This window comes from Tenrec ecaudatus, chromosome 10 (genome assembly GCF_050624435.1).
Source record: "Tenrec ecaudatus isolate mTenEca1 chromosome 10, mTenEca1.hap1, whole genome shotgun sequence".
Taxonomy (NCBI): Eukaryota; Metazoa; Chordata; class Mammalia; order Afrosoricida; family Tenrecidae; genus Tenrec; species Tenrec ecaudatus.
The window spans coordinates 59,133,594-59,145,855 of NC_134539.1; the positions used below are offsets into that span (position 1 = coordinate 59,133,594).

The following is a 12,262-nucleotide window of genomic DNA, read 5'->3' on the forward strand; positions in this document are numbered from 1 at the left end:
CTCATGATAACATCTGCATACAGCTCCATCCCTTTTACCTGTGAGCTTCCTAAATGCAGCAGTTGTGTCTTATTCGACCTTGAATCCCAAGGGTCCACACAGAGGTGGAGACCCTCAATAAATGTTCAGTGAATGGATACAAAAAAATGGGAGTAACACTGAAATGTGCCCCTTAAGGTGACTGGCTGTTTTCCGATTCTTTTAAACCAGGTTTCTTAGAAGGGAGACACAGACAGTGTAAGACACAAAATAACAACAACAATCTGTAATTGATCAGGATTCACAAGGGAGGGGGTAAAAAGAGGAGCTGATACCAAGGGCGCAAGTAGAAAGAAAATGTTTTGGAAATGTTGACGGCAACCTAAGTACAAGTGTGCTTAATACAATTGAACGATGGATTGTTATAAGATTTGTAAGAGCCCCAATAAAATAATTTTTAGAAAATAAAAATAATATCAACGGATGAACTACTTTCATTTAACTTGATTCTCGTCTCAAGTTTCATAGTTTTACAATCTTCTGTAAAGCATTCTAGAACTACCAGGAAAATGCCTTTAAAGAATGTATAAGGTTCTCAATTTGGTGATTACAAATATTTAAATAAAAACAATTCCCATACTAAGGGGGCGAGGGGAAGAGGTTTCTTAGATTCCTGTCTTGAACCTCATGTGCTGTATCACCTTTCTTATTAAATCCAGTAAAGGGTTAACTCAGTAGATCTAAGCTATTCAAAGAAAGAGTAAGCTGTTGGCCAGCACCAGAGAGATAAGGTCTCAGCCCTTGGGAAATACTGCCTGATCAGAATGCCTTTGTGTACCTGGGGCCTGGAGACAGATTACATTGTTTTTCTTTGTACAATGGGGGCTGGATTCTGAGTAGCTAAATTCAGTCCTCTGGGCTCTGGCAACTGGAAGCTTGTACCCAGTTCCTCCTATACTCTGCCCCAGATGCCTTTAAAATTGCCTTTACCGATTTTAATCTTCATCCAGGCCTGGCATAGTGGATTACATGATGGGCTAGAAGTCAGCAGGTCAAACCCACCAAGTGTCCCAGGAGAAAATTGAGACTGTCTGCTCCTATGGAAGATTTACAGCCTCAGAAACCCAACGTGGTAATCTACTCTGTCCTGCAGGGTCCCCGATGACTGAGAAATGAGGTGGAGTTTTTTGAGTTTCACTATAATAAGCCTCAATAACCTGCCTCTTTCGGTTGGAATGTGATCGGTGGTATTCCAGAGGCCTGGAGAAGATGGACCTGCTGGACCACAGGCAGACCGATCGGGCATCTTCCCTGTAAGCAAGCACTGCATGAGCTGGCACCTATGGCCCAGACAAACACAAAGCATTTGGAAGGCTACATTTAACTCAGCCCACTACTGAAAAAGGCCGAGCAAAATGTATGTCAATAGCCCTTGTGGAGTACTAGGAAGTTGTGGGTCTGGGGCAAACCCTGAAGCTGAGGTCTGGCCTCTCTCCACACTGATGTCTGCTCCCAAGGAAGTGTCGGCTCCTGACAGACTGTGGATCAAAGTGGGGGTTGGAGCCCCAACTCTGACGCCCGCAAAAGTGGGAGACTCTGAGCATGTGGCAGTTCCCCGGAGCTGCATCCACAATGGCAAAAATCTGTCAAGCTTGGAAGAACCAAAAACTTACTTCTTTTTTTAATTCTAAAGTTCCCAACTGCCCGTGAGGCAATTCATAGCCCTTATTCCATGTACTGGGACTGCTTCTACATTTCCTTAGGGAAACAGTGTGGTGTTTGATCATGTGGTGTTGCCACACAGAAGCTTATATAAACTATACGGTATACGAAGGGGGCTCAAAAAAAAATTGTGGAACAATCCCATGCTTTCCCGCCTCTCACAAACCTTTATTCTTTTTTGAAAACTTCTGACATTTCAACAAAATTTCCCCAAATTCTGAATTCCAACTTATCAGACCCCAAGTTTCAGCAAGGAACTGTGAGCCACTGCTAGATTACACCGAATCAATTTCCATGTCTTTCATTTGGGGATAAAAACAGTAGTAATTACAAGAGCTATGTCCATAAAATACTTAGCACTGTGCCTGGCACACCATACCAAAAACCAGACACACTGCTATTGAGTTGATTTCCACTCCTAGTGACTCCAAAGGACAGGGTAGAACTGCCTCTGGGGGCTTCCCAGATTGTACCTCTTTACAGGAGCAGAAAATCTCATCTTTCACCTGCGGAGCAGCTGGGGAGTTCAAACTGCTAACCTTGTGATTAGTAGGCTAACGTGCAATCCCCTACATCACCAGGGCTCTTGATTGACATGATAAAAATGCTCAAAAAATGCTCAGCCCTTAGCACTGGCATCCCTGAAACAGACTCCTGAGCGTATACAGTGAGATCACCTAATGCCTGGTTCTTGCAAATACGCATTTGTATTTGAGGGGAAACTAGGGCTGTCCATCAACAGCTGACTGGATAAACAAACGATGGTACAAACAATCATGAAATGCTCAACAACCTTAAAAGGCAACGATTTATCTGTGAAATACCTCATAACGTGGACGAACCTGAGGGCAATATGCTGAATGAAATTAGTCACATATTAGGGCAAGTATTGCAGGAGACTTAATAATGATACAAAGTCAAGAAAAAAGACAGTAATTATACACTGCCCCCCCTCCATTATTTCACGGTTGCCAGGAGTGACAGAGGAAGGGAGGGTGGGGAAGCCCTAGGAGAGAGGGTAGACAAGTGTCAACTTGGATGAAGGGCAAGAACAAGAAGAGAGAAGTTGGCAAACAAACGATGGAGGGAGGGGAAGACCCTGGGAAGGTTGGCAAGAGTAAAAGAAACAGAGGCCACTGTGAGCAGGTCTCCTACCAAGAGGTGAGTTACCAGCAGATGCTTAGATAGACATGCAGGCTGAGCAGGTGTAGGCGGATATGCCCAAACACACAGAGTTGACATTTGTATATGCGTATTTACCTTTGCTACAAACATACCCATGAATAAGAGAGAGCACACAAGAGGCAAAGTTAGGAAAATGTCTTGGACATAACCGAACACCTCGAGGGAGTGAGTCATTGGGCCTGGGAGAGCAGGGCCATAGAATTAGGAGACACAATGGTCTATTGACATAACATTGCCCCTGGTGACATCGTGGTTACAAGTTGGGCTGCTAACCACGAGGCCAGCAGTTCAAAACCACCAGCCAGTTCTAACTTGTCCTGTGGGGTCACTATGAATCAGAACCGACTCTATGACAGTGAGTTTGGGTTTTTGTCTCTGTTTTGAGTCACAATGTTTTACATCCTTCTCAGATGAGTAGTGACAGGGGCCTTAAATACTCATAAGCAGTTGTCTAAGTTGCAACTATTAGTCTGTCCTCTTCCTAAGGAAAGACAGGGATGAACAGGGAAAGACACGAGGAGGAAACAATTGGTCCAAAGGACCCATAGACGACACAAACATCACCGTCCACAACTCTGAGAGCAGAAGAGCTAGTTGATGCCTGGCCGCCACTACTGACTACTCTGAAAGCCATCCCACTAGACGATCCTGGGTATGGGGGGGGGGGGGCGTGACACAGGCCTCAGAATCATGAAACACATCAGGCTTTCTGGTTGAACAGAGACGAAAGGCCCTCCATCTCCCTTCAGGTCCGGAACGAACTCAGGGTCAGCCACGGTCCCATTTTCAGCCCAGCAATAGGCAAGTCTGCAAGGTCAGTCACAACCCTAGGGAGGCGCCACTCCTTAGCACGTGTGGCCACGTGGGATGCAAAGAGGAAAGGCAGGGACCTGAACTTCCATGTGGGGCTTGTCATCCATGACCTGGTGGCGGGCAGTGAGAAGGAAACCAAACGGATTTCCTCAGTAAATCCCCGCTTCTTTCACAATATGAAGAAGAAAAACCAAAACAGCAGGATTTTGGAATAAGAACACGCTATGCCCTAAAGTACAAATTAGGGACACTACAGGTTTATGTATCTGTTTTACACTCCCAGCCTGCTCAAAAGCTCCTTGGAGGTGGGCTGGACCTTGATGTCTTTCTGCAAGTCTGGGCCCTGCACGTGCTGAGGAGGTAGCTGAGGCCCAAGCGTGCTGCCTATGATAAGACACAGGAAGCAGAGAAATGCACCCCCGCTATGGCCGAGAGCGCTGATGCTTGTATGGGGGAGTCAGACCCGCTCCCCAAACGTGCCGGAGTGCGTGCAGTTGTTTTCTTTCTTCTACTACGGAAATCACCATGGGAGGCGACTCTCAAAGCCCACGTCTGCCTGCACATCACAGTTTGCCCGAAAGGAGCTTGCCTCCTTTCGCTGCAGCCAATGGTCACCCTTGTTTGGAGGCTTATCATTCGAAGCCACTCAAATAAGTCAACTCTGTATTCTTCAGCAAAGCTTTGGAAAGGGCCGTACACAGCCTTCCCAGAAGCACGCTCTCAGTCTCCCAGGAAGGAAGGAAGGAAGGAAGGAAAATAGGAAGGAAGGAAGGAAAATAGGAAGGAAGGAAGGAAAATAGGAAGGAAGGAAGGAAGGAAAATAGGAAGGAAGGAAGGAAGGAAGGAAGGAAGGAAAATAGGAAGGAAGGAAGGAAGGAAGGAAGGGTTGGCAGGGTGGCCTGTAAGCCTTTTAAGATATAATTATTTTTCTCTCTAGACAAAAAGGCGGCATTTGGCAGTCAACATCGTCTAAAAGTCCTTTTTAGTCTTTGTCTTAGAATTGAAAAAAGAAAAAAGGGCATTCTGGAGATAAATGATTGACTATCTTATCTGAGTAGGTAAGAAACACACGTGTTTGCGTTTTCACTGCCTTTTAAAGGGACAGAGCACAGAGTGAGGCTCTACAGGGGAGCATGTGGCGTGGGACACCTTGATGCCACCCTCTGAGAACAGGGTGAGCTCAGTCAGCCCCAGACGCCCAGCCAGGGATGGTCCCAGACCTCTAGCTGTAATCACATTCTCCTGATTTTTCTCTCTGAATGTAGCCAGCCACTTGGCATATGCTGTGGGGCCACACAGTCACCCCCAAACTCAGCTCTAGCAGAGTTCCCGATAAAGCCCCTCCCCCGGGCCTCCAGGACAGCTCTCAGGGGGGGGTGTCACAGGCAGAGGCCCACTTTGTAAGGCTGGCCATTTGTCCCCTGCGCTCTACTCCCATATCCGGTCCCTTTTTGTATGCCCCTGGGGTCTCAGGGAGGCTTTTTCATGTGGTCCATAAATGAATCGCTCCCCCACCTTCTCTCCCACATAGCAACACACACACATACACGCACGCACACACACACACACGCACACACACGCACGCACACGCACACGCACACACAGACCCACGCACGCACGTACACACACACACGCACGCACACACGCACACACAGACACACACGCACGCACACACACACGCACGCACGCACACACACACACACAGACACTCCTAAATTCAGGTATTCTTTCCAAACAGAATTCCTTTCTGAAAGGAATGCAAGTGGGCCCTGTTTTCCCCATCACATTTCAGGGGAAAGGTGACATTCTGCAGAATAACAGTGCACTTGGAGGCCCTGGAAAATCCATTATCTCGCTGAGAGCAGGGTGGGGCAGGGGGAAGGCCAGGGCAGAGGCAACCGAGCCTTCCCCAGCAGCTTCCAGCTTCCCCGAGGCTGAAGACGTCCTCTCTGCCTGTGATGAGTGGCCTCTTCCTGGAACCCACTCCTCCATCAGAGACGCCCCTCTCTGCTCAGTTCTAACCACTCTGGGACTGTGGCCATGGGGCCAGACTGTGCGGGCCTTGGGATCTGTTCACCAGGGTGAACCATAAGCGTCTGGGGAGGGCCAAATGCCTCAGGCGAGCACTGAGGGCGCCAGAAAAGGACACCTGCTCTGTCACAAGTCACAAGATTCAATCAACAACCCCCATAGAGCCAGCAAGCAAGGCCATCATGGAGCTGACAGTCCAACGGGGAACCCAGACCCTCAACAGAGCGAACGTGATCGTGCCAGGGAGTTATGGGTGCAGCAAAGGATAACGAAGGGGGCCAGGGAGCCAGGGAGCGAGGCAGGAACTGATTGAGGGCTGATGACCTTGTATGAAACTCCAATATACAGCCTTCTAAATGCCCCAGGTCGAAATCGGCATCTAAAGACGCGTCCATCAGCATAACGGAATGAGCCCTTGGGCAAGTTCCTGTAACTCTCTGAGCCTCAGTTTCCACTGATCACGTGGAGAATCAGACACCTTCCTCCTAAGGTTCCTGCAAAGACATGAGGAGACCCCACGTGAAGCACTCAGCCCTGCCTGGCAGTCGGGAAACGCTCCACCAATAGCAGCGAAGCCCATGTTGGTGCTTTTGAATGGAAGGGTTCCGAAGCAGGTGGCGCACAGCTCGCTCTCTGAAAGTGCAGCTGAGGGGCCCTGGGAGACTAGATCCACCTGGGCAGCACCTGCGCACAGCAGTTAGGGGCTGGGGCCACAAGTCACCGCCCCCCCCCCCCGGCTGTTACCATAGAGTCACCTCAACTCTACACAGCAGTGAGGAGAGCCTGGCTGCGCAGCCCCAGTCAGTCTGGCACCGACGTGGGGTGGGAGAGGATCGATTTGCCAGTCAGCTCCCGCTCCAGCACCAAGCCAGCTTTGCAAACAGGAGTAGCGGGATTCCCCGGGGGGCCTTGGTCTCCTCCATCAGTGAAAAAGGAGGCTCTTGGACTTCACTCTCTCCCACAAGTTTTTCTGACTGACTCAGGGCAAAAGTGAAAAATAAAGCAAGGGACTGGGAAGCTCATGTCCCCGGAGGGCCGGCTGTTCTTGCAGTCACGTAGAGCTTGTTGCAATTGGTCATGTGAATTCCTAGAAGTGATGCTCAATTGACAGGGCTCCCTACCCAGCATGCATGGAGAACGACGGGCAGGAACTCCAAGGAGCTACTGCCGATCAGGAGTGCCAGGGCCTCTCCTGGCACAGATGCCTTGCAAGGTTGAGTCTTCTCTGGATCTGAGGTTGTGTTGGGAAGCTCCCAATGCTTCCTAGAGAAAGGGACACTGCCCTGGCCCATGAGATCACCCTCTCGTTCTGGTGCATTCCTGGGATGGCAAGCAGAGCCCCAGGGGCTGGCCCCACTATCTGCAGGTCCGCCTGGGTAGGCCCTGCTGACACAACTCATCTTTGACTGTCAGGAGAGGAAGCTGAACAGAGATAACTCCAGTTCCTGCTCAGAGATCACCATGATGCAGGCCTCATAGCCACCTCATGTCCCTAAGCCAAGACTCAAGGGCAGGCCTGTAGTCTACCCCATCACCACCTCCTACGCCCAGCAAGGATCCAAAGGCTGAGTCCTCCAGAGGGCTGGCCCATGGGCAAGAAGTGCCACCTGAGAAAGAAACCACTAAAAGATGTGGGTGTGGTGTGGCCAGTAACAAGAACCTCTCCCAAAGTCTCGGTCAACGAAAGCACCCATTCAGGAGACAGGCTAGAAGCTACAATGACTTCCTTTTATGTTTCTCCCCACTGAAGAGGAGGCGACAGCATCAATGCCAGATTGAGGCAATCAAAGAGCACTCAGCCAAACCACATGCCAGCTTCGCAGAGCAGCCAAGTCATCTTCTTGAGGATCTCTACATTAAAAAAAAGCATTTTATTGGGGGCTCGTACAACTCTTATCACCATTCATACATCCATCCATTGTGTCAAGCACTTTTGTGCATTTGTTTCCCTCATCATTCTCAAAACATATGCTTTCTACTTGAGCTCTTGGTATCAGCTCATTTTTTCCCTTCCCTGCCCACTCCCCCTCTCTCACGAACCCTTAATAATTTATAAATTATTATTTTGTCATATCTTACACCATCCAATGTCTCCCTTCACCCACTTCTCTACTGTCTGTTCCCCAGGAGGAGGTTATATGTAGATCCTTGTAATCAGTTCCCCCTTTCTCCCTCACCTTCCCTCCAGCATCCCATTATCACTATTCTCACTACTGGTCCTGAGGTATTCATATGTCCTGGATTCCCTATGTTTCCAGTTCCTCTCTGTACCAGTGTATATCCTCCGGTCCAGCCGGATTTGTAAGGTAGAATTGGGAGCATGATAGTGCGGGAGAGGAAGCATTCAAGAACTAGAGGAAAATTGTATGTTTCATCATTGCTACAATGCACCCTGACCCCCACACCATTGCTGAAGGCAAAGTGAGTGCATAAGCAAATGTGGTGAAGAAAGCTGATGGTGCCCGGCTAGCAAAAGATATAGCATCTGGGGTCCTATAGGCTGGAAGATAAACAAGTGGCCATCTGAGAAACAACAAAGCCCACAAGGAAGAAGCACACCAGCCTGTGAGATCACAAGGTGTCGAAGGGATCAGGTATCAGGTATCAAAGACCAAAACAAAACAAAAAAATCATTGCATTGTGAAATAGGGGGAGTATGGAGTGGGGACCCAGGGCCCATCTGTGGGAATTGGACACCCCCTTGCAGAGGCTCTCCACATTTTTGTATTAGAATGTTGTCGCATGAAATCGGCGAATTGTGGGGTAGCGTCGGTTTTTATTCTGTTGGTGTGATGCCATTTTTACCTTCATGCTGGATAACGTATTTGCAATTTTTTTCTTTGAAGACATCCCTGACACAAAAGAATACATATTGTATGATTCTGCCTATGGAAAGTATCTGAAATTGGCAATGCATAGAGACCGAAGTTCCTGTGGTGGTTGCCAGGGACTGGAGGGAGGGCAAGAGGAATGGAGAGCCCCTGCTGGAAGGGTGCTGGGTTTCTGTTTGGGGGATGAAACGCCTTTGGAAAGAGAAGGTGGAGATGGGGATACAACATGGGGACTGTAATGAATGCCACTGCGTTGTAACCCTAACAAAAGGGGGGACGTGTACTAACTGGGGCGGAGGGTCAAGCAACGGGTAATAAGGGAGAGCTTGGCCAGTGATGAAAGCAGGTGGTGATACTGAGAGGTTTGCAAGAATTAAAGACAGCAAGGGAAAAATACATATATGATATGGATTGTTGTAAGAGCCCTAATAAAATGACCTTTTTTTTAAAAGAAAAGAATTAAAGGCAGCAGAGGTCATTACTATTATAGAGACAGTCCTGAGATAGTGAGGATCCCTAAGCAGATGGATAGACATGTAGGCTGAACAGATGTGGAGAGTGAGTGCACCCCACGGATATATATAGAGGCTCGACACAGATATGTGCTTAACTACATCCACCAATGTGGTAGAGCATCCAGGGGGGCAAAGTTGTGAAAACCTGTTACACGTCACCAGACACCTGGAGGGAATGAATCTCTGGACCTGCAGAGATCAGAACCTTGGCCTCAGGGCACACCAAGGTCAAGTGACCTTGTTCACAAAGATGACGTTTGATATCCAACTTGGGCGAGTAGTAACTGTAATCTTAAAAGCTTTTGAGCAGTCCTCTGAGGGGCCATTATTGGTCTCTCTGTACCCTAAGGAAAGAGGAGGGATGAAAACGGAAAGCTAGATAGGAACACTTAGTCCAAGGCACTAATGGGCCACACAGACATCGGTCTCTCTCCAAAACCCTGACGTCCGAATGACCGCTGCCAACTGCTCTGATCAACAAGGTCCTGGACAGAGTGGGGGGACAGTGGGGACAGAACTCAAAATTGTGAAAGAGACCCGGCTGACAGGTCAGATGGACTGATGGACCCTCCAAGACCATCGCCCTTGGTCACCCTTTAGATCTGGTACGGAACTCACCCCTGAGTCAATCCTTTGAGGATGACAGAAGGAGAAATGGAAATAACTTTTATTACATTGCATATCGTCTAGCACCAGAACACACACTAAAGAAAGTCTTGATAATTGAAGAAGCTTTCAGTCTGGCAACGCCCCGATCTTTCTCAACAAAGCCAAACCCAAACCCTGGGCGGAACAAAATCCCAACAGCCCTTCCGTTAAGCCTCAAAACAACCCCGACAAAGTCCCCTCTATAATCCTCTCCACTCTGTAGAGGTTGGCAGGAGGTGAGTAACCCACTGAAGATGAGGGCACGGAGTGAGGGAAGTGGGATTCCGAGTCAGGGACTCTGTCCCGCAGTGCCAACTTACAGCCATTATGTTGTACCGATAAGCATGAAGGTTTCTCCTGGGGCTGGTCCCTTGCCTTTCTTTGGGATATCCTCTCATGTTGCCTCACACGATGACACCACAGAAACTGACCCAAGCCACCACCCACTGGCCAAACTCCCCTGAGAGCTAGCTTTTCCTTGGAGGCAGAGCCACCCAGGAGCAGTGAGCCAACTTGCTGGCCAGGTAGGGTGGGGATTCCTCACTCTCCCCTTGCCATTCAGCTCGCCCCAGGTGGGTGCAGCATCCCTGTCTTCTTACCTGTGGAGCAGGGGAAACTGAGTCTTAGCAAAGTCAAGTCACTTGCCTGAGGTCACTTGGATCACTTAGAAGTGGCGGTGCCAGATTTCGAACGCAGGTCACCTGAGTCCCGGGCCAGCTCTGGACCTGAGGATGGGGCTGGGGCTGGGGAAGGAGAATTCCTTATTTCCTCCATCCTCCCTAACTGTACAGCTGCCAAGAAGAAGTGCCCCCTCTCAGAATTCCTGGTGGTGGGAAATGCATGAAGGCTGTTTCCACTGATGGTTTTCATGACAGGGGTCAGAGTGAACCCAGGCAGAGGCAAATAAGAGGCAAGCCTTAGATGAAACCCACCGTTGTGAATCCAGCCACCCCACCGGGAACAGCCCATTCTTGCAGTGCCTTTTCATGAATCCCTTTCAGAAATGGTCGTGCCTCTACCCAACTCCTCTTCTTGCCTGGCTGACCCACAAGTTACTGTGTCCCTCGCTGTGCGAGGGTCTGCTTCCACCCCCACCCCATCCCTGGCCGCTGTCCCTGCCCCCACTCCAGAGAGAGACAAGTGAGCAGAAGGGCGCTGAGCTACTTGGAAAGACTCAATCTTTGCATCCGCCCACAAAACTCCAGGCTTGCCCCCAGCTCTGCCTTATCACTTTGAATCCCAAGCCACTGGCGGGGACCTGCAGCCCTGTGAATTCCTGCCAAGGGGAATGGAACTGACAGGGGGGTGTCCCTGAGCCAGCTCCTGCCTCCAGGTCCAATTCCAGGGGAGTGAAAACTGGGTCCTTTTCCAGAACTACAGGAGGAACCAGCCGGGGGGCGAGGGGGAGGGGAACCAAGGGTCCTCCCTCCCTGTAGACCCACATCGCAGTCTGCTCTCAACCCCACTCCCCACCCCCGCCCCCCAAGGACCTTGGCAGAGTAGAATGAAATCACCTCAACATTTCACCTACCTCATCGTCTGCTGCTTTCTCCCCGGTATAAAAGGCAAAACAACAAAGTTCTCTTGAGTTCCTGTTGCGTAGAAGGAGGCAGGGCGAGGAGGAAGGGAAGGTGCTTCGTTCCAATTCCTGTCAAGAGAATAAACAGCTGTTTCAGGAAGAAGAGGGTAGACGGATCCCTGTGCGGCTAGCGGCTTGGTTCACTGCAGGTCCCTGGACATGGGCTGTGTATCAGGTCTGCTGCCTCAGCTACATGCCAGGGCAGAAGCATTCCTCCCTGAGCCATGAAGGCTCAGTCTGCCGCGCCAAGCAAAACCGCAGCCCCAACTAGGCTTGGCACTGGGGGCGGCAAGGCCACCACCCTTGAGACAGGCACATGGGCTGCCCACGTCACCCACTCCTTGGCACAATGAGAACCACTCTGAATCCAAACCCCAAGTGACAGCCAAAGCAGAGAAAAAGGAAGAAACAAATTTAAGGAGAGGGGTGGGGGAAGGAGAAAGCCCCCAAGACACTTGCTTACATCTTATCTAAATGTTCTTCAAAGTTAAGTCTTTTCTCGGTATCCTTAGGCTGCACTCTGTTGCTTTGTTTTGTTTGGCTATTGTGTTTTTTTTATAGCATGTAATGGAATGCCCTGAGTGGAAAACCAGGCTGGAAGAACTTTGAAAAGTCCTGAAAGCCCAACCCTTCTCCTTGGCGCAGCCAGGCTGAACCCTTCCCACCCCCAACTCCTGCTCCCAGAATAGGTTTCTCCTGCTGGAAGCCACCTTCGAGTAGGAGATTTCCAAATATCAAAACAACTCGAATGTTTTTAGAAAAGAACTCATCCTCAGATCCCCAGTACATAAAAGAGAAGACAGAGAAGGACTTTGGCTGAAGGACAGGGTCTGAGGTAGTTAGTTCATTGTGCCAACCTGGCCCATAAACACATGTGGGGTTCATTGAAGGGCAGAGGGATAAATGGCTCAGTGAGCCTCGCCTTTCTAGTTCTTGGGTCTCTTGCTTTGTGGTGGTCG

General features: G+C 49.6%; 1 protein-coding gene across 4 annotated transcripts in view; it reads right to left on the reverse strand.

The window, feature by feature from the left end:
* The window catches only part of GGTA1 (glycoprotein alpha-galactosyltransferase 1 (inactive)), a 103,165-nt gene that overhangs the window by 28,853 nt on the left and 62,050 nt on the right, over window positions 1-12,262 (reverse strand). For 2 of the 4 annotated variants that reach the window (XM_075560431.1, XM_075560432.1), the window contains exons 2-3: window positions 11,256-11,372; window positions 10,370-10,467 (exon numbers count right to left, since the gene is read on the reverse strand). The gene's annotated coding sequence lies outside the window, so the exon portion shown is untranslated. The remainder of the gene's footprint in view (window positions 1-10,369; window positions 10,468-11,255; window positions 11,373-12,262) is intronic. The other 2 variants (XM_075560433.1, XM_075560434.1) reach the window with 1 other exon arrangement.